The sequence below is a fragment of the Scyliorhinus canicula genome, chromosome 18, assembly GCF_902713615.1.
Source record: "Scyliorhinus canicula chromosome 18, sScyCan1.1, whole genome shotgun sequence".
Lineage (NCBI taxonomy): Eukaryota > Metazoa > Chordata > Chondrichthyes > Carcharhiniformes > Scyliorhinidae > Scyliorhinus > Scyliorhinus canicula.
The window spans coordinates 129385344-129405477 of record NC_052163.1 but is presented as its reverse complement, the minus strand read 5'-3'; positions in this window follow the sequence as shown (position 1 = coordinate 129405477).

Below are 20134 nucleotides of genomic sequence, written 5' to 3'. Positions count from 1 at the left end.
TCCTAACCTCGGCCCATACTACCTCAGTAGACGAGTCCTCAAACGTCCTTTCTGCCGCCATAATACTTTCCTTGATTAACAATGCCACACCCCCCTCTCTTTTACCATCTTCTCTGTTCTTACAGAAACATCTAAATCCTGGAACCTGCAACAACCATTCCTGTCCCTGCTCTACCCATGTCTCCGAAATCGCCACAACATTGAAATCCCAGGTACCAACCCATGCTGCAAGCTCACCCACCTTATTCCGGATGCTCCTGGCGTTGAAGTAGACACACTTCAAACCAGCGTCTTGCTTGCCGGTGCCCTCTTTCAAACTTTTAACCCTATCCCTGACCTCACTACTCTCAACATCCTGTACACTGGGACTACAATTTAGGTTCCCATCCCCCTGCTGAATTAGTTTAACCCCCCCCCCCCCCCGAAGAGCACTATCAAATCTCCCCCCCAGGATATTGGTACCCCCCTGGTTCAGGTGAAGACCATCCTGTTTGTAGAGGTCCCACCTACCCCAGAATGAGCCCCAATTATCCAGAAAACCAAAACCCTCCCTCCTGCACCATCCCTGTACCCACGTGTTCAACTCCTCTCTCTTCTTATTTCTCACTTCGCTAGCACGTGGCACGGGTAACAACCCAGAGATAACAACTCTGTTTGTTCTAGCTCTCAGCTTCCACCCTAGCTCCCTGAATTTCTGTCTCAAATCCCCATCTCTCTTCCTACCTATGTTGTTGGTACCTATGTGGACCACGACTTGGGGCTGCTCCCCCTCCCCCTTAAGGATCCCAAAAACACGAAAAAATTCTGCTACCTTTCGCCCCTCCCACCCGATCCCACCCTCAGGTTGTAAGGCATGGGGAGTTTAAGGTTGCATGCAGGGGAAATCCCGTCGCGATTCTACCCGCCCCTACCTGTTGTGATTTTCTGCCAGATCACGAAGGACCTCGGATGGGAATACTGCCCTTGTCTTAATTAAGGCCTTTAATGGCCACTTAACGGCATTTCACTGCCCAGGCTTGGATTTTGGGCTGGTGGACAGATGATGGGGGGGGGGGGGGGGACCCAAAATTGAACACAATTTAATCTCAGATTGGGGGTTGCTGCCATCAGGAGCCCCCTTCTGACTGGGGGAACCCTCCCCTAAGGGCCTGGTGATCTCCCTTCCTACCACAACCTTGTCCGCAAAATCTTGATCTCCCCTCCCCCCCCCTCGCGACCCACCCCCAGCCTTCCCTGCACACCTCCGCTTCCCCCACCCTCCCCCTTGAACCCTGCCTCTTACCTTTCCTTGGTTCCCGGCACCTAGATCCAGGCACCTTGCTGCATTGCCACTTCTGCCCTCACCACACTGTTCCTGGAATCTGATTGGCTGACAGCTCTCCAAGGCAGGAATTTCTCCTGGTGACAGCTGAAAGTTCTGTCTTCTGCCAATCGAAGCTCGTTACAGTGTGAAATGGCATCAGGCTTGCTGAAAACGGTGGGGATGCATTCTGGCCTTTGAAATTTACTACGGTATATACCACCAAGAGATATCACCATGACATCACGAGAAGGGGAATGTATCATGTGATCCAGTCTTAGTTTCACTTTTTCTTTGAGCAGAGCACACACGCACGGCTCTGATGCCCTCAAGTTTTATATCTATGTGTAAATGTTCTCATGGGCCTAGTCTTAATAAATGAACCCTCAAAGTGAATACCCAATCGCAAATGAGCAATTGGTGCCTTGTGGCTTGTGCAGTAAATAAGTCCAACGTATTACATCTTATCATCATAATGTGACAGAAAGGACCGAACATGTGAAGAATTATAGCAAAACCAGAAGAAATAAACCAGTACCCAACTTGCAAGTATTTGATGGCATAGCAATGGGGATGGGGATGGGGGAGGTCAGTGGGAGTTAGTTCCTTCATTCTGCTTGACACATGTTCAGCTGTGCAAGATTAAGAGAGACTGTTAGCTGGAGCATGGGAGCTCGTGTCAAACCAGCACTGACATGCTGATCTACCTGCTCTACATATTTATGCTGTGCATTAAGTGAGCTCATGCCAACCCAGCAAAACAGTGCACACACATCGTGGATGCTATTTTGGGACAGCAAGGGAACTCCTCACCCAGAAACAGGTGCTATTAAGCCCAGATATGTGCCCCCTTCAAAGGGATTTTTTCAGCCAAGGCTACAATGAGTTGGAGTTCAGACCGTACTGAGACTGCAATCATCAATGGTGTTTCCATCAGGATCGATTCAAACTCTACAATTCACCCAATGATCCAATTGTTGCCAGCACTGATTCTGCTAATGATTTATTGAGATTGCACTGAAGTTTTGATGCTGCGGGAATAGAAAGCGGAGGAAAGAAAATGCCTTGCTGTCCCGTCTACTCATTTAGGATGAAAACAATAGCAAAAAAAAAATCAATGCTGTAACTGAAGACTGCTGAAACTTTGTTGCAGCCAATTCTATCTGAGCTTCAATGATGAGTAAATCTAGTTTGACATTTAAACCTATGTCTTTCTACATAATGGGCAGTTTATGGTTCTGTGACCACAGGCAGGCTTCTCAACTGTCCTGAGTGGGCTGGAACATCTCACTTTTGCCATGAATTGTATTCTGGCCCCACCATCCTGATTTCAGACCGAGCTGTCTGGAATGACAAAGCTTTCAGTTAGTGAGAGATATTTTGTTTTGGAGTGAAAGGTGTTGTGCAATAAAACAAGTTTTAAAGTGTAATCTATTTTTTCACCCATCTCTAGTAAATTTACGATGTTGCAATGGACTCCACAAGACTGCTACAGAAACAAAAACATGTTGTTCCATCAAAATATAATTAGGCGCTCGTCATTCTGATACGTTTGGGTGAAAACAAATTAAAACGCAATAGCTCAACTCCTTTAATCTGTGTTGGGAGAGCATTTGCAAACAATGCAGGGATTATGATGGATGATTAATCTGTGCCCGTACCTTCAGATGCAAGTTTTGCAATGCAAATAATAGTGACGGCAGCCGAGCACAAAATGCACCATTGGGTGGCTGCTCATCCCAGCAGGGGGATTACGTTCATACGAGAAGAACAGTGATAAATTGAACAACAGGGTAGAGAGCATGCTGCAAGGTTCCCGGACACAATACTGGAGGCCTTGATGCAGGAGATGGACAGGAGGAGAGAGCTCCTTTACCCCCAGTGATATGAAATGGGTAACCATCGTAATCAAATGTCATTCCCTGGCTCAGTGATGAGAGTAGCACTCTGACCTCTGAATCACAAGGTCCTGGATTTAAGTCCTGCTCTTGGTTGGAGCACACAAATCAGGGCTGCCACTTCAGTGCAGTACTGAGGGAGTGCTGCACTGTTGGAGTTTTTCAGATGAAATGTTAAACAAGATCCCACCTGCCTGCACAGGTGGAAATAAAACATACCATGGTATTCTTTTGAAGAAGAGCATGGGACGACTCTGGTCCTGGCCAAAGATCTCTCAATTAACATCTTGCCATTATCTCATTGCTGTTTGTAAATTAATCTTCAATTGCTATATTCTTACAGCCGAATGATTCACCTCAAAAACTTCAATTCACCACCTCACATTCACTCCAACAATCTTTATCAATCAGAACTCATACTTTACAATCTTCACTTCACCCTCACCGCAGTTGACGGTGCTGCAGGCCTCCGACTCAGGTCTCAAAGCTTACACACACTGTTAGTTGTGACAGGCGCATCATACAGATCGATTGCACCACAGTATGGGTGGTATTTCACAAGGGCAATGGGAGTCTCACTTGCCAGCTGGAGAGCCGGAGTGATCCCCTCACTACTTTGTTTGGGGAAGGCCTGGCCAAATTAGGCTCCCCTCAAATCGCTCTAAATAGTACTGGCGGAGGGGGTCCTTCCTGCTGCTGAAAGCTGTGCGAAGTAGAGGGTGTTAGCTGGAGAATCGAGGTTGAAAATGGCACAGATGGCATCAAATCAGCGTCAATAGTGTCCTGACCTGCCTACTCTGCATTCTACTCATGCACACTCCCTGCACCTACACACATCTCCTGGTCAAATGGCGTCCAGTTTGACCAGTACCAGAAGTAAGAGAGTACACCTAGGATGCCAGTTTTGAACTGCAATGGCACCCACAGTGCCAAAAAGGGCGCGATTCTCCGCAAATGCGGCGAGTCGTAAAGGCTGCCGTGAAACTGGCCGTGTTTCACGGCAGCCTCCGCGCCCCCTCCCGGGACCCGATTCTCCCCCCCGGGCAGGGCTAGCAGCGCGGCCCCATGAAGCATGGCATCGCGGGCTTAGCGACCGTCGCTAAGCCCGCGCGCCAAGCGTCACGGCGGCTGACGCGCACGATGATGTCAGCCGCGCATGCGCGGGTTGGACGGCTCCAACCCGCTCATGCGCGGATGACGTCATCACGCATATGCATCAAACCTGCGCATGCGCGGGCCGTCATACCCCTCAGCCGCCCCGCGGACTGATCCTGCGGAGGAACAAATAGTGCACGGGTATCGGACCCGCTGCCCGCGATCGGTGCCCACCGATCGCAGGCCCATGCCACCCTTGGCACGGCCGTGCTGCGGCCGTGCCAATCGGTGCCATGGTTGTCCGGGACTGCACTTTGCAGCGGGTGTGTTTGCGTTCGTGAAAACGGCCGTAAAGGCCTGGGAACTCGGCCCATCGGCCTGGGGAGAATCGCTGTTCGCCGTAAAAAAACGGGGAGCAGCGATTCGTGTCGTGGGGCGGCCGTGGGGGGGGGGGGGGGGGGGGGGAATAGCGAGAGGGTGGAAAAAATGTCGGGAAGGCCCTCCCGCTATTCTCCAACCCGTCGTGGGCAGCGGAGAATCGCGCCCCATGAATTTTGCAGCCCATAACTTTCGATTAAACTAATCAAAAAATTACATAATTTTAATTAGTACACACGGCACAATGCATCATAAAATATAATCCGTGCTTTGAACCATTTGTTCCTCAGTTTTAAAATCACCTGAATTTCAAATTTGCAGATTGGAAGGTATACGTCTGACAGAAATTCTTTTGGATTATAACAAATGCTGATTGCCGGTCTTACTGCGAATGGCATCAAACCTCCTTTGACACACTTTCCATTGAGGTCACATCTCTAAAGTACTGTCCCAACTGAAATAAGCTCACTGATCACAACAAGACCGAAGCTGGGACTTTCTGGTCTGTGCAGATTAGAATATCAGAACAGAAGAATTGGGAGGTGGAGTTAGCCATTTGGTACTGCGAGCCTGGGCCAGAATTTTCCGACCGTTAGGATTCCCTGATCCCACCAACAGTGTACCCCTCCCCGTGGGTTTCCCGGAGGTGTGCGGTGGCTTCAATGGGAAATCTCACAGACAGGGAGCGGGTTAGAGAATCCCGTCGCCAGCGAACGGCGCGCCGCCAAGAAACAGCCGGGGAAGCGGAGGATCCAGACTCTGCTCTGCCATACTCCAAGATGCTGACCTCCTGCCTCACCCCCAACTTCCTGCACAATAAGAAACAAGTGTGGGAACAAAATGATCTAATTGAAGTTCACCGATTATAGTGAAGAGTGTTTTTACTGATTAGTTAATTAATGGAGTGATGCGACCATCGATTCACTCTGAGACACGAGTTGGAGTAAACTGTGGCTTTAATCGGCTTACAACTGAGCCTGCCTGCGACTGCACGATACTGAGGGCGAACTCGCAGGACCGCAGCACTTATACTTCCTAAAGGGGGCGAAGCCTAGGGCGGAGCCCTGTACATGCTCCTCGTCTCCCCCTGTGGGCAGAGCTGCACAGTGGCTCACAGATGGGGTGCGGCCCACATGGACAACAGTAAGGTATAGTGTGAATTACCAGTTACACATTCACCGCATGGAGCTCTGAATTCTGATTTTATTTTGTTTACTTTTGTTTTGCCTGATAAAAAGTTTGGAATTCACTGTATTTCGCCAACTGTCTGGGAATGAAGTTCTCGTCAAAACAGCATAGGGCAAAGTCGCTGTGTCTCCAGTGAGGCTCAATGACCAACAGTTAATCACAGCTGGTGAACAGCAATATTTCTTAAAACATCAGCTTCAGGTGTTCCGCTCAGTCACTTTTCCATATTAGATGATTGGAAGCGGTTGAATATCTTGTCCTTTCTTTTCAGCCATTCTGATTGTCCTCGGAAATTGGGGAGTGCCGAGCAGCAGAGCACTGAATGTGTATTTGATATGCAGCCACTGAGCCTGGCCTGACCAGCTAATCTCGTCCTGCAAGTAAATGGGACTACCTGCAGTCCTGTGACAGATAACACTATAGATTGCAACACAATGGAACACAATTCTAGTTTATAGTAATTCATATTTAAAACTTGCGCAGCATTGTTTTACAAGTGGTAAGTGCTTTCGGGCATAATTGTGATTTCAAGACAACATATAGAACAATTTATAAAGAAATAATGACTATTAAGTACTTGACTGAAGCATAAACACTGAAACATAAAAGGGGTGTTTTTCTCAGTAATGTACTTTTCCATGATATTTATTACCAAATAAATTATGCCAATAAAGATATATAAATTACTGCTAGCCAAAATTTAAGAAAGACATATGATGGAAATACTCTCATATTTCACATTCCATTCCCAGACAGGGTTTTATGTTATCAAGCTAATTAGTATGTACAACCTTGCATAATGTGGCTCCGACCTCTCTTTAAATACTTTGACTCTATGTACTGCGCCATTAATTTTGCAACATGAGCTGAAACAGCCATTGACTTCAGCAGCTTTTAAAACCCAATGTTGCTAATCAGAAGTTTTGTCAAATCTTATCAGTTTTATTTAAGCTGGTCCAAATGGAAAATGCTTCAGTTGATTGAAACGCTAACTTGGTACATAAGTTTCAAGGCCCTATAATGTTATGTTTACCAACCTATTCCTAATTTCTATTTTAACTTGTTCAATTGTGACACTAACTGTAAAACTAGATGATCTATTGATGGAATGTGAATTAACTGTAGCCACAGATGTTTATTCTCTTCTCAGGAATTTTAATATATTGTTGCAACAATTCAAACTTGAGTGTTATCACCATCAGAAACCTGATAAGATCACATTGTTTTATATCATGCAAAACTGCACTTGAGACCATTATAGAAAATAAACATATTTGTGAAGAAATCAGTTCTTATCAAAACGTTAACAGCATTAAATGATTCTTTCAAATTACCTGACCTTTTTAGTACAAAAATGTTCATTGGAGGAGATTTGACAATAACCTTGTTGAAAGAATATGAAAATGAAAATCGCTTATTGTCACGAGTAGGCTTCAATTAAGTTAATGGTTCAGGGTCAATGGTTCAATGAAGTTAATGGTTCAGGGTCTGAATGTTGTAAGTGTATTCAAACCTACATGGTACCTAAACTGCACCCAAGTTATTTCGGAACAATTTCAACTGCTGTCTGCCCCTGTTAAGAGGTGTTTGGAAGTTGAAAAAGGTGAGGTTACTTAATTTGTCTGTCCCTTGGATGTCCAAGGCCCACCTGATGCAATTTTCCCTTGTAAATGGGAACCCAGCTGATGCGACCATCAATTCACTCGGAGATTCGAGTTGAAGTAAACAGTGGTTTTAATCAGCTTACAACTTTGCCTGCCTGCGACTGGTACATTACTGAAGGCGGTCCTGCAGGTCAGCTGCTCTTATACTTCCTATAAGGGGCGGAGCCATGGGCAGAGCCCGTAAATGCTCCACATTTCCCCCTGTGGGTGAAGCCACACAGTGGCCCATAGATGGAGCCCACAGGGTTAATGGCATGGTGAATACTGGTGAATTAATAGAGCTTATACATTCACCACACCAGCAATGCAAGGGGAGGCTGCACATGCACATTCAAATTGCACCTCAAGTTGTAGAACCCCATTTACAATTTACAACAGCAAATCAGCAGCTTGTAAACTGCAGATTCATTTGTAGCAGCCGTGCGTGGCCTAATCACAGATAACCAGTAAACCAGCAGCCCATAGGGCCTCTGAAACCATTCCAAAAGTGGCATCGGAACTCATTTTGGGGAATTATTGTAGGGCCAAGAGGAGCAGGAAAGCCACAGGGTGGGCACCGCAACCCATCAATCAGCATGTTTTACTGTCGGTCCAGGCCCAGACCTCAAGGAACCGACAGCTTTGAACTGTCTGGATTAGCAGGTTTGCCGCATTGTGTGCTGAGCAAATGATTGAAAATGACTTGGGCCTCTGTGCAGGCTTAGTGGATATATCAGCCACTTCACATTTGGACATCTGATTAAAATTGTGCCCATGGTCACAGCTCAGTCTTATCTAGTTGTGATTAGTCCTCCATGTGCAGTGTCCCACTTCTACAATGGACAACTCATAATGTTAACTACTTCAATATATGACCCTCAAGTAGCAAAATGAACGCAATGTGACAGTGAAGCATCCCTGTAAGATAGAGATAGATAGAGATAGATAGAGAAATACAGCACAGAACAGGCCCTTCGGCCCACGATATTGCGCCGAACTTTTGTCCTAGGTTAATCATAGAATTTTGGACAATTTATCACGGCCAATCCACCCAACCTGCACATCTTTTGACTGTGGGAGGAACCCGGAGTACCCGGCCGGAGGAAACCCACGCACACACGTGGAGGATGTGCAGACTCCACACAGACAGTGACCCAAGTCGAAATCGAACTTGGGACCCTGGAGCTGTGAAGCAATTGTGCTATCCACAATGCTACCGTGCTGCCCTTAAGAAGTTAACCTACACTCCATTATTCTACCCTAATCCATGTACCTATCCAATAGCCGCTTGAAGGTCCCTAATGTTTCCGACTCAACTACTTCCACAGGCAGTGCATTCCATTCCCCACTACTCTCTGGCATCCCCTCTATATCTTCCACCATTTATCTTAAATTTATGTCCCCTTGTAATGGTGTGTTCCACCCGGGGAAAAAGTCTCTGACTGTCTTCTCTATCTATTCCCCTAATCATCTTATAAACCTCTATCAAGTCGCCCCTCATCCTTCTCCGTTCTAATGAGAAAAGGCCTAGCACCCTCAACCTTTCCTCGTATGACCTACTCTCCATTCCAGGCAACATCCTGGTAAATCTCCTTTGCACTTTTTCCAAAGCTTCCACATCCTTCCTAAAATGAGGCGACCAGAACTGCACACAGTACTCCAAATGTGGCCTGACCAAGGTTTTGTACAGCTGCATCATCACCTCACGGCTCTTAAATTCAATCCCTCTGCTAATGAACGCTAGCACACCATAGGCCTTCTTCACAGCTCTATCCACTTGAGTGGCAACTTTCAAAGATCTATGAACATAGACCCCAAGATCTCTCTGCTCCTCCACATTGCCAAGAACCCTACCATTAACCCTGTATTCCGCATTCATATCTGTATCCCTGTAAGGCTCATGATTATTGATTGTGCGCAATTCAAAACTAAATTGTCTTTAAAGCATTTTGCTTTGCAACATGGACAGATTGTTTGTCATGGAAACAACTGTGGCACCCATTTATGAGAATCTTACACGAGACTTTGCTTGACATCTTCAATCATGTCTTTACAAGAATTTGAGAGGAAAGCAAATCCATTAGGTTGACTTTTAAGCAAAACAACATTTAAAATTTGCTTGCAACACAAGTTTATAAATTACTAGTTCATTTGTAGGTGTTTTCCTTTTGAACCGTTCACTTTGCGTTGATATCATTAAGTATAATTTTAAATTATAGTCAGTACCTTTATCAGATAACGGTTTTGTTTTAAAACTATGCCTGAAGATACCAGAACTAGATTTGTGGGCAGGAAGATCGATTGAGGTCAGGGTTGAGATTGGAGACAGGCTGATCCACGGTTTGGAGCTGTCCCACGGTGACAGTTCCCCATCACAATCTCGACCCCGAGCCATTTTCAAAGAGGGGTCAGAGTTGGATGAGCTATCCGCCAATTAACCGGAAATTGATTTGATTCAGGGATATTATTAAGGCCTCATTTCTACACTGACCGGGATTCCCAGCCAGCAATGAGTAGGCTTGCCAACTGTGATTAAATAAATTCCTGGAGGGTTCACTGCATTACTTCATCCATGCTCCAGCTATTAGTTGGCCAACACATCCATTGCCAACTGGAAATCAAAATGATTTGGGGCGGGGTTCCACCCCTCTGTCTATGTCTATATATTTACAATATATATTTATCGAATGTTCAATGTTTTCATGTATGGATCGATCTACCTGGACTGTATACAGGACAATACTTTTCACTGTACCTCGTTACACGTGACACTAAATCTAAAACACTCAGTGACTTGGGCTCCACAGCCTTCTGCGGCAATGAGTTCCATAGATTCACCAGCCTTTGGTTGAAGAAATTCTCCCTCATCTCAGTTTTAAAGGAATGTCCCTTCAGTCTGAGGCTGTGCCCTCAGGTTCTAGTCTCTCCTACTAATGGAAACATCCTCTCCATGTCCACTCTATCCAGGCCTCTCAGTATTCTCTAAGTTTCAATGAGAACCCCCCTCATCCTTCTAAACTCCATCGAGTACAGACCCAGAGTCCTTAACCGCTCTTCATATGACAAACCACTCATTCCAGGGATCATTCTTGTGAGCCTCCTCTGGACCCCCTCCAAGGCCCCAGCACATCCTTCCTTAGTTGTGGGGCCCAATACTGTTTACAATATTCCAAATAGGGTTAGATCAGAGCCTTACACAGCCTCAGAAGTACATCGTTACTGTTATATTTTTGCTCTCTCGAAATGAGTACTAACATTGCATTTGCCTTCCGAACTGCCAACTAAACTTGCACGTTAACCTTAAGAGAATCCAGAACTAGGACTCCCAAGTGCCTTTGTGCTTCACATATCCGAAGCCTTTCCCCATTTAGAAAATAGTCTATGCCTCTATTTTTCCTACAAAAGTGCATAACCTCACACGTTTCCACATTATATTCCATCTGCTAATTCTTTGCCCACCTTCTTAACCTGTCCAAGTTTTTCTGCAGCCTCCCTGCTTCCTCAATACTACCTGTCCCTCTACATATCTTGTATTATCTTCAAACTTATCAACAGTGCCCTCAATTCCTTCTTCCAGATTGTTAATGTATAGCGTGAAGCATTGTGGTCCCAACACTCACCCCTACGGAACACCACTAGTCACGGCTGCCATCCTGAAAAAAAACCCTTTAACCCCACTCTCTGCCTTCTGCCAGTCAGCCAATCCTCTATCCATGCCAGTACCTTGCCCCTAACACCATGGGCTCTTATCTTATTTAACAGCCTCCTATACGACACCTTGTCAAAGGCCTTCTGGAAATCCAAATCCACTGACTCTCTTTTGTCTAACTTCCTTGTTACCTCCTCAAAGAATTCTAACAAATTTGTCAGGCATGACTCCCCCCTGACTAAGCCATGCTGATCAGACCTATTTTATAATGCACTTCCAAGTACTCTGCAATCTCGTCCTTAATAATGGACTTGAAAATCTTACCAATCACTGAAGTCAAGGTAACCGGCCTTAATTTTCCATCTTTTGCCTCCCTCCATTCTTAAACAGGGGTATTACATTAGCCACTCCCGTCCTCTGGGACCCTCCCTGACTCCAGTGATTCTGTGCTTTGTCGGCTTTCCTAGGTAATCAATTTCATTCCCCTCTCACCCCCTGTGGGCTAAAAGGAAAACCAAACATGCACAGGCAAGGGGAAACAACAATGTCTAGATTCAGATAAAACAAAAAGCAACAAGGAAATGAGAAGTGAGCAGGAAACTAAACTGAGAAATAAAATTGAAAGCATTAATTATCAAAAAGATCAAAAGAAAATAGTAGAGAAATACAAGAAGAGGAAACGGCGAAAGGTTGAGCTTACCTCTTTGCAAAAATAAAACGCAATAGTTGATTCTCTGGATATATACCTTGGCTGCCAATTATGATACCAGGTGAGCAGCTATTGCCTTGAGCGATTTACATGTAAGACAATTTTATTTAATAAGAAAGCTGGACATGATGATAATAATGCTCCTTTCACACTTTTCAAACAGCTACTGTAATGAGACTATTAATGAGTCTAAAACCAAATAAATGACAAAACTCACCTACTTATGCTCTGTATTAAATTTAAAACCACCTTATAACCTACTTCTTGTTGGTTCCCTTACCACCTCTGGCAGGCCCAGTGATTCAGATACATCCTTCAGGACTTGTCCAACTCAGTTGCTAGTGGTGCTACCAATTGCCACTCGGGCCCAGATTCTCTGGCTTCCCTGTGTCGTGTTTCCCAGTGGCGGGAGGTGGCCCGCCATTGGCCGGCTGCAGGATCCTCCCGACCCACCACTGGCAATGGGATTTCCCATTGAATCCAGCACACACTGCTGGGAAAGCCACAGAGGATCCCGTCGGCATGAACAGCCGGAAGATCTCACCCACCAAGTGTTTCTTCCAAATGGTGCTCAAATGAAATGAAAATCGCTTATTGTCACAAGTAGGCTTCAAATTAAGTTACTGTGAAAAGCCTCTAGTCGGTACAGGAATTGAACCGTGCTGCTGGCCTGCCTTGGTCTGCTTTCAAAGCCAGCGATTTAGTCCTGTGCTAAACCAGCCCCAACATGCAGGAGTACTGATTTATCAATCGTGTGAGGGTTGTAGGTGGAATGAGCAGGAGGTTTCCTTGAACACTATTGGCAAGCATCTTGCAGTAATGCACTGAAAGCTATGAAAATAACTGAAAATACATCACACCATTACAATATTGCATGTTTGCTGAACAAGAGCAGCAACAAACCCGATTGCAGAGAAAGGTTCATGAGCAACACGAATCTTCTGTAGCATACCAGGCAATGTACAAGGTAACACAGCTCTGAGAGCCTTTCATTGAGGATCCTTTTGTTATTGAGGTCTGTGTGACAGATCAGAGATCTGTCCCATCTCATTTCATACTTGGATTCTGTTCTGTGTCTAGTTATACATAAGGCAGTCAAGGCATGTTCTTATGTCTGTTTCCACAGCTAATCTCTCCTGGAACAGGTTGCTAGCCTGTCACCAGAGACCATTGTCTGAGGAACAGCACTTTGCTTCAAGCATGGCTGACCAGGAGACCCTCTCACTCGTATTGCCTGTCAGTGTCAGTGGATTGTTCCATATACAAGGACTCAGCGACCAACCTAAACGAGTATGCCCCTACCATCACAGACTTCATCACCAAATGTGTAGAAGACTGCATGCCAAAAAAGGTAGTACGTACGTTCCCCAACTGGAAACCATGGTTTAATGGGGAGATTCACTCCTTACTGGAGGCCAGTCTGAGGCGTTCCAGACAGGCAGCCCTGACCTATACAAGAAATCCAGGTACAACCTCCATAAAGTCATCAGGGATGCAAGAGACAATATCAGACTAAGCTAAAGTCACAGACTCTCGTCGGTTGTGGCAAGGTCTAAACATCATAACTGGCTACAAAGAGAAGCCGAGCAGAATCTCCAGTAGCAGCGCACCCCTCCCCGATGAATTCAATGCATACCATGCTTGGTTCGAGCAGGAAACCATCTAACCATTGTCAACTGCCCCAGCAGCCTCGGGCACACCCATACCCACAGCTTCCACAGTCAGATCGGCCTTCTTGAAAATGAACCTGTGGAAAGCAAACAGGTCCTGATGGGATCCCTGGCCGTGCACTGAGAGTCTGCGCGGACTAACTGGTGGATGTGTTCACGGACATCTTCAACCTCTCCTTACTCCGTTCCGAGGAGTAGGTTCCGAGAAGACCACCATCATACTGGAGCCAAAGAAGAACCAAGCAACGTGCCTCAATGACTACCATCCGGTGACTTTAACAGCGATCATTATGAAGTGCTTTGAGCGGTTGGTCATGGGACATATCAACTCCATACTCCCTGACTGCCTTGATCCACTGCAATTCGCATAGCGCCACAACCAGTCCACAGCAGATGCCATCTCCCTGGCCCCTTCACTCATCCCTGGAGCATTTCGACAACAAGGACTTCTACATCAGACTCCTATTCATTGACTACAGCTCCGCCTTCAACACCATAATCCCAGCCATGCTCATATCAAAGCTCCAAAATGTAGGACTTGGCTCCTCACTCTGCAACTGGATCCGCAACTTCCTGACCCATAGACAACAACCAGTACGGATAAACAACAACACCTTCTCCAGATAGCCCCACAAGGCTGTGTACTTCGCCCCCTACTATACTCTCTGTACGCACACGACTGTGTGGCAAAATTTGGCTTCAGCTCCATCTACAAATTTGCTGATGATATGACCATAGTGGGTCGCATCTCGATCAACGATGAGTCAAGATAGAGAACGTAGTGGATTGGTGTAACAACAACATTCTCTCTCTCAATGTCAGCAAAACTAAAGAGCTGGTCATTGATTTCAGGAAACAAAGTATCGTACACACCCCTGTCTGCATCAATGGGGCCAAGGTAGAGATGGTTAACAGCTTCAAATTCCTAGGTGTGCACATCACCAAAAATCTGTCCTGGCCCACCCACGTTGATGCTACGACCAAGAAAGCACAACAGCACCTATACCTCCTCAGGAAACAAAGGGAATTTGGCATGACCCATTGGCTCGTATCTATTTTTACAGATGTACCATAGAAAGATTCCTATCTGGCTGCATCACAGCCTGGTATGGCAACTGCTCGGCCCAAGACCTTAGGAAACTTCAGAGTCGTGAACACAGCCCGGTCCATCATGCAAACCCACCTCCCATCCATTGACTCTGTCTACACCTCCTGCTGCCTTGGGAAAGCGGGCAGCATAATCAAAGACCTGTCCCACCTGGGTTATTCACACTTCAAACTTCTTCCATCGGGCAGGAGATATAAAAGTCTGAGAACACGCACGAACAGGTTCAAAAACAGCTTCTTCCCCACCGTTACCAACTCCTGAATGATCTCTTATGACTGATCTGATCTCTTCACACATCTTCTCTACTGAGTAGTGCTGCACCCCTGTATGCTTCACCCGATTCCTGTGTCTATGTATTTACATTGTGTTTTTATGTATGTTCTTTTTTTTCATGTATGGAACGATCTGTCTGGACTGCACGCAGAACAATACTTTTCACTCTACCTCGGTACACGTGGCAATAGAACAAATCTAATCCAATCCAATCATAGGAGTATAGCAAGGATTTACAGGTTGATATCTAACCTGCTCAGCCACCTTATACAGCTCTTTCTATGGCCATCAAGACCTGGAATTGGACTAGAATCTGGAGCTTGTGGTTCAGAGGCAGGGGTGCTACCCACTGCGTCACAAGACCTCCCCTTCAGACTGTGAGGCATAAATTCATTAAGTGTAAAATGAGCAAAAGGGCATTCATGGCAGAGTACAAAACAGTCTGCCACTATTCCCATTGTACCCCTGACAAAACAGCCTGCCACTATTCCCATTGTACCCCTGACAAAACAGCCTGCCACTATTCCCATTGTACCCCTGACAAAACAGCCTGCCACTGAGGAGGTAAGGGGCAGCACGGTAGCATGGTGGTTAGCATAAATGCTTCACAGCTCCAGGGTCCCAGGTTCGATTCCCGGCTGGGTCACTGTCTGTGCGGAGTCTGCACGTCCTCCCTGTGTGTGCGTGGGTTTCCTCCGGGTGCTCCGGTCTCCTCCCACAGTCCAAAGATGTGTGGGTTAGGTGGATTGGCCATGCTAAATTGCCCGTAGTGTCCTAAAAAGTAAGATTAGGGGTGGGGGGTTGTTGGGTTACGGGTATAGGGTGGATACGTGGGTTTGAGGAGGGTGATCATGGCTCGGCACAACATCGAGGGCCGAAGGGCCTGTTCTGTGCTGTACTGTTCTATGTTCTAAAACAGCCTGCCACAATTCCCATTGTATCCCTGTTATTTCACATGTGGGAATTGTGAGAAACCTAAAATGATCTCCCGCAGTTTGCCAGAACGATGCCAGTTTCCAGTATCAGTGGCAATGTCTCTCGACATGTTAACATAGTTTCAAAGAAGGTTTTCAAAACTTCGGAACGTGGGCTGTTTAATGAGTATTGTGGATAATGACTGAGATCTAGATGAACCAATCCCAACAGCTCAGGTATCATTCTCTGTACGAACTTGCTTTGTGGCACAGATATAAATATTGATCCAAATGTTCACTTTGGGGGCAGATCCGGAACCCATTGCTCGGGGGAACAGACACTCTTTGGAATTGTGACTGGGGTATCCCCCTTGATTGGCATGGAGACAGGTTCCTTATCCAATTGAGACCAGTGGCCAGGCTTTCAAAGCCTGAGGGTCAATCAAAGACCATGCAGCTTCAGAGGAGCACTTGGCTGTAGTTAAAGATAAGTAACTGAGAGGGTGTTTCAACAGGAATGTGCCCTCTTAGCCACATTATGAAATCTAATTAAAATAGATAAAAGGAACAGCCAGCCAGGCCACCATTGTGCTCTGTATGTTCTGTGTATGTGGTGGGTGGAATGGGGAAGGAGTGAGGGAAGGAGGAGGAAGGAGGGTTCCTGATTTCAAACCATTGATTTTCTCCCACCACCGCCAACATGTTCCCCCCCCCCCCCCCCCAGGGAACTGGAGGATAATTGGAAAATCCCACTCAGCCTCCTAAACATAACTTTAAGAAGATCTTTAATAACCATAACTGGCTGCTGCCCAACTGGTCCCAAGGCCCCAAACTCACCTTGGCCTAAACAGCTGACACCGAAAATAGGACCAGGAAAGTGGCCTAACGGCTGATTCTAAGTCTGTCCGATCCTTGTCCTTCTCCTTTCCTGACCTTAGTTAGGCCTGAAGGCCCTGCCCAATTATATCAGGAAAATATAGAGAGCACTTTCTGTACTTTGACCATTAGTTTGGTATTTAAAAAAAAATCTTTCTTAGCCCAAGTTAAATGCAAAGTAGCGAAATACATGCAGGCTCCTATCAAGGTGTTTCCAGTCAATCTCTGCTTTCTGAAACTGGAACCTGTGAGACATTCACTCACCATTTGACTTCATGCATAAATTTTGCAACAAGGATGTTGATTCAGAATAAATCAGTAAATAAAACTTAAATTTACACTTTTGAAGTGCAGTAGACCAGTAAATATGTGCACAGAAAGCTCCCATAATGATATGATAATGATCGGCTAATCTGCTTTTGTGGTGCTGATAGAGGGATAGTATTAGACGCACCGAGGAGGACCTCTCTGCCATGGGGTCTTTTACGTTCACCTGAGTCAAGGAGACAGAGTCTCGATTTGATCTATCATCTAACAGGGAGCTCCTCCATCGGTGCGGCACTCCCTCAGTACAGGAGTGTCAGTCTAGGTTTCTGCTCTCGGGAAAGGGACATGAACCCACAACTTTCCAACTTCAGAGGCAAGATTGGCACTAAATTAGCTAAATCTTTTTTTTTATAAATGTTTTTTATTGGGTTTTTGAACAAAGTATATTTATAGTTACGTACACAGAATAATATATATATATTATATAGAAGAGAAGAGAAAAAAACAATAAAAGAAGACTGGTCTGATATTGTGCACTAGCTCAACAACAGCAATTCTGTACAGTTAGCAATATTGTTTTGAACAAATAGGTACGCACCTGTTGGTGGGGCGGAGAAACTGGGGAGGTACAGATACATTTGGGTGCCGGAGAAACAATGACATTAGTTATGTCCAATACAGAGAGGGGAATACGGGAATGGATCTGGTGTTGGTGGTGTTCCTTGCTTCTCCCAGATGGTTTCGCTGCCGTTGTTGTCTTGCGCTTAGCTCCACTTCGGCCGTTCGTCCCACCTTTCGCCCGTATTTTCCTTGCTCTCTGATACTGTATTTGCCGAGTTTGTTGTTGTTTCCCGTGTTCTCCTTCCGGCTATCATTTCCTTGCCTCCTCCCGGTTCCCCTCTATTGTTCCCTGTATCCTCCCTCTCCCCCCCTCCCTCCCCCCTCCCCCCCTTCCCGTCGTTCGCCTTTCTTTTCTCTTAGGTTTAGCTGCACCCCCCCCAACCTGGTCTATCCCTCCCTCTCATGCTTTGGCCACTTTCCCCTGGTTCTTGGCTACCTAGCTATTCTTCTGCTTGTAAGTTGGCCACAAACTGTCCGCACAGTAGCATTGTGGATAGCACAAATGCTTCACAGCTCCAGGGTCCCAGGTTAGATTCCGGCTTGGGTCACTGTCTGTGCGGAGTCTGCACATCCTCTCCGTGTGTGCGTGGGTTTCCTCCGGGTGCTCCGGTTTCCTCCCACAGTCCAAAGATGTGCAGGTTAGGTGGATTGGCCATGATAAATTGCCCTTAGTGTCCAAAATTGCCCTTAGTGTTGAGTGGGGTTACTGGGTTATGGGGCTAGGGTGGGGGTGTTGACCTTGGGTAGGGTGCTCTTTCCAAGAGCCGGTGCAGACTCGATGGGCCGAATGGCTTCCTTCTGCACTGTAAATTCTATGATAAAAACAGGTCCCGGAACAATTGGGTGAATGGCTCCCACGTTCTGTGGAAGCTGTCGTCTGACCCTCGGATGGCGAATTTGATTTTCTCCATTTGGAGGGATTCCGAGAGGTCGGACAGCCAGTCTGCAGGTCTGGGCGGTGCTGCTGACCGCCAGCCAAACAGGATTCTATGGCGGGTGATCAGGGAGGCAAAGGCAAGGGCGTCTGCCCTCCTCCCCAGGAATAGATCTGGCTGGTCTGAAACCCCGAAGATCGCCACTTTCAGGCATGGCTCCACCCTCACCTCCACCACTTTGGACATCGCCTCGAAGAAGGCTGTCCAGTACCCCGCATGTCTGGGGCAAGACCAGAACATGTGGGCGTGGTTGGCCGGGCCTCCTTGGCACTGTTCACATCTATCCTCCACCTCCGTGAAGAGCCAACTCATTCGAGTTCTTGTTAAGTGGGCTCTATGTACCACTTTTAGCTGCGTCAGGCTGAGCCTTGCGCACGCGGAGGTGGAGTTGACCCTATGCAGTACTTTGCTCCAGAGTCCCCACCCTATTTCAATCCACAGGTCATCCTCCCATTTCTTTCTTGTTGCGTCCAGTACGGTGTCGGCCCTTTCTACCAGTCGGTCATACATGTCGCTACAGTTCCCTTTCTCTAGGATGCTTGCGTCCAGTAACTCTTCCAGTAATGTCTGTCGTGGACTCGTGGCAGTTGTGGGTACGTCCTTGTCTCCTTTCGTAGGAAGTTTTTGAGTTGTAGGTACCTTAGCTCGTTTAACTGAGCTAAATCTGACGAAAATAAAAATTTTACGTTACAGAGAAAGATCAGAATCTTGAAATCACTTGTATTTTGAAACTATAAGTTCATTTCTTAATCTAGTGAAACTTTCAGTGTTGGTTCCTGCTTCTTTTCCATTTTAATTTCCAAGAGAACTTATTTTGTAGTTTGTGGCTGCTATGTATATATAGTATCTCAATCGGGTTATTTGTCCATCAGTCAGCAAGTCCAAATAAATACTCTTGGATAAACAAACGTAAAAGAAGACATTATCATACACCGAGGGACAGAGTCATCGGCTGATTAATCACCATCACATTCATTGCTTAACTTGACACCTTCCTTCAATTTGGGTACTTCCCTGTTGTGATTTCAGCATGTCAGAGGCATATGGGTGAGACAATAATCCACTCAAAACCCATCTATTTGCAAAGAGTCAAAATCGGTCCCATAATGTTCAATCTCCGCATGATGATATCCCACACTTGATGCACCGTCTGTTTATTGGTGATTTTCCCTTTCAGCCCAAGGAGAGCACTTTGCTCTTCTATCATGGCATTCACAATAAATTGTGCAAACTTACACACTCCACAGTTACATTGTCACTCTGGGAATTTATAATGCGTGCATGCATATTATAACAGCTAACAAATTTTTCGGAAGTATTATTACCGGTGTGCCTCTGGTCCTTTACTAATAGTACGCTAAGTACAGTTGTCCCTCCAGTGTTCTGTTCAGGAGGATGTGTTATGGCCTCTGCTCAGAACCTCTGTACAGGAGCCAAAACCTGACAACCCAGATTTGCACATGGCAATAAATCCTGAGTATCCTCCCGATATGCTTCCATGGCTCAGTATACTGGTGCTCCCATTTGTACTGCGCCATGCACTACTAATAGAAATTCCTTTTACTTTTGAGTCCACATAATGTCAGATTTCCACACTTGAATACTGTGTA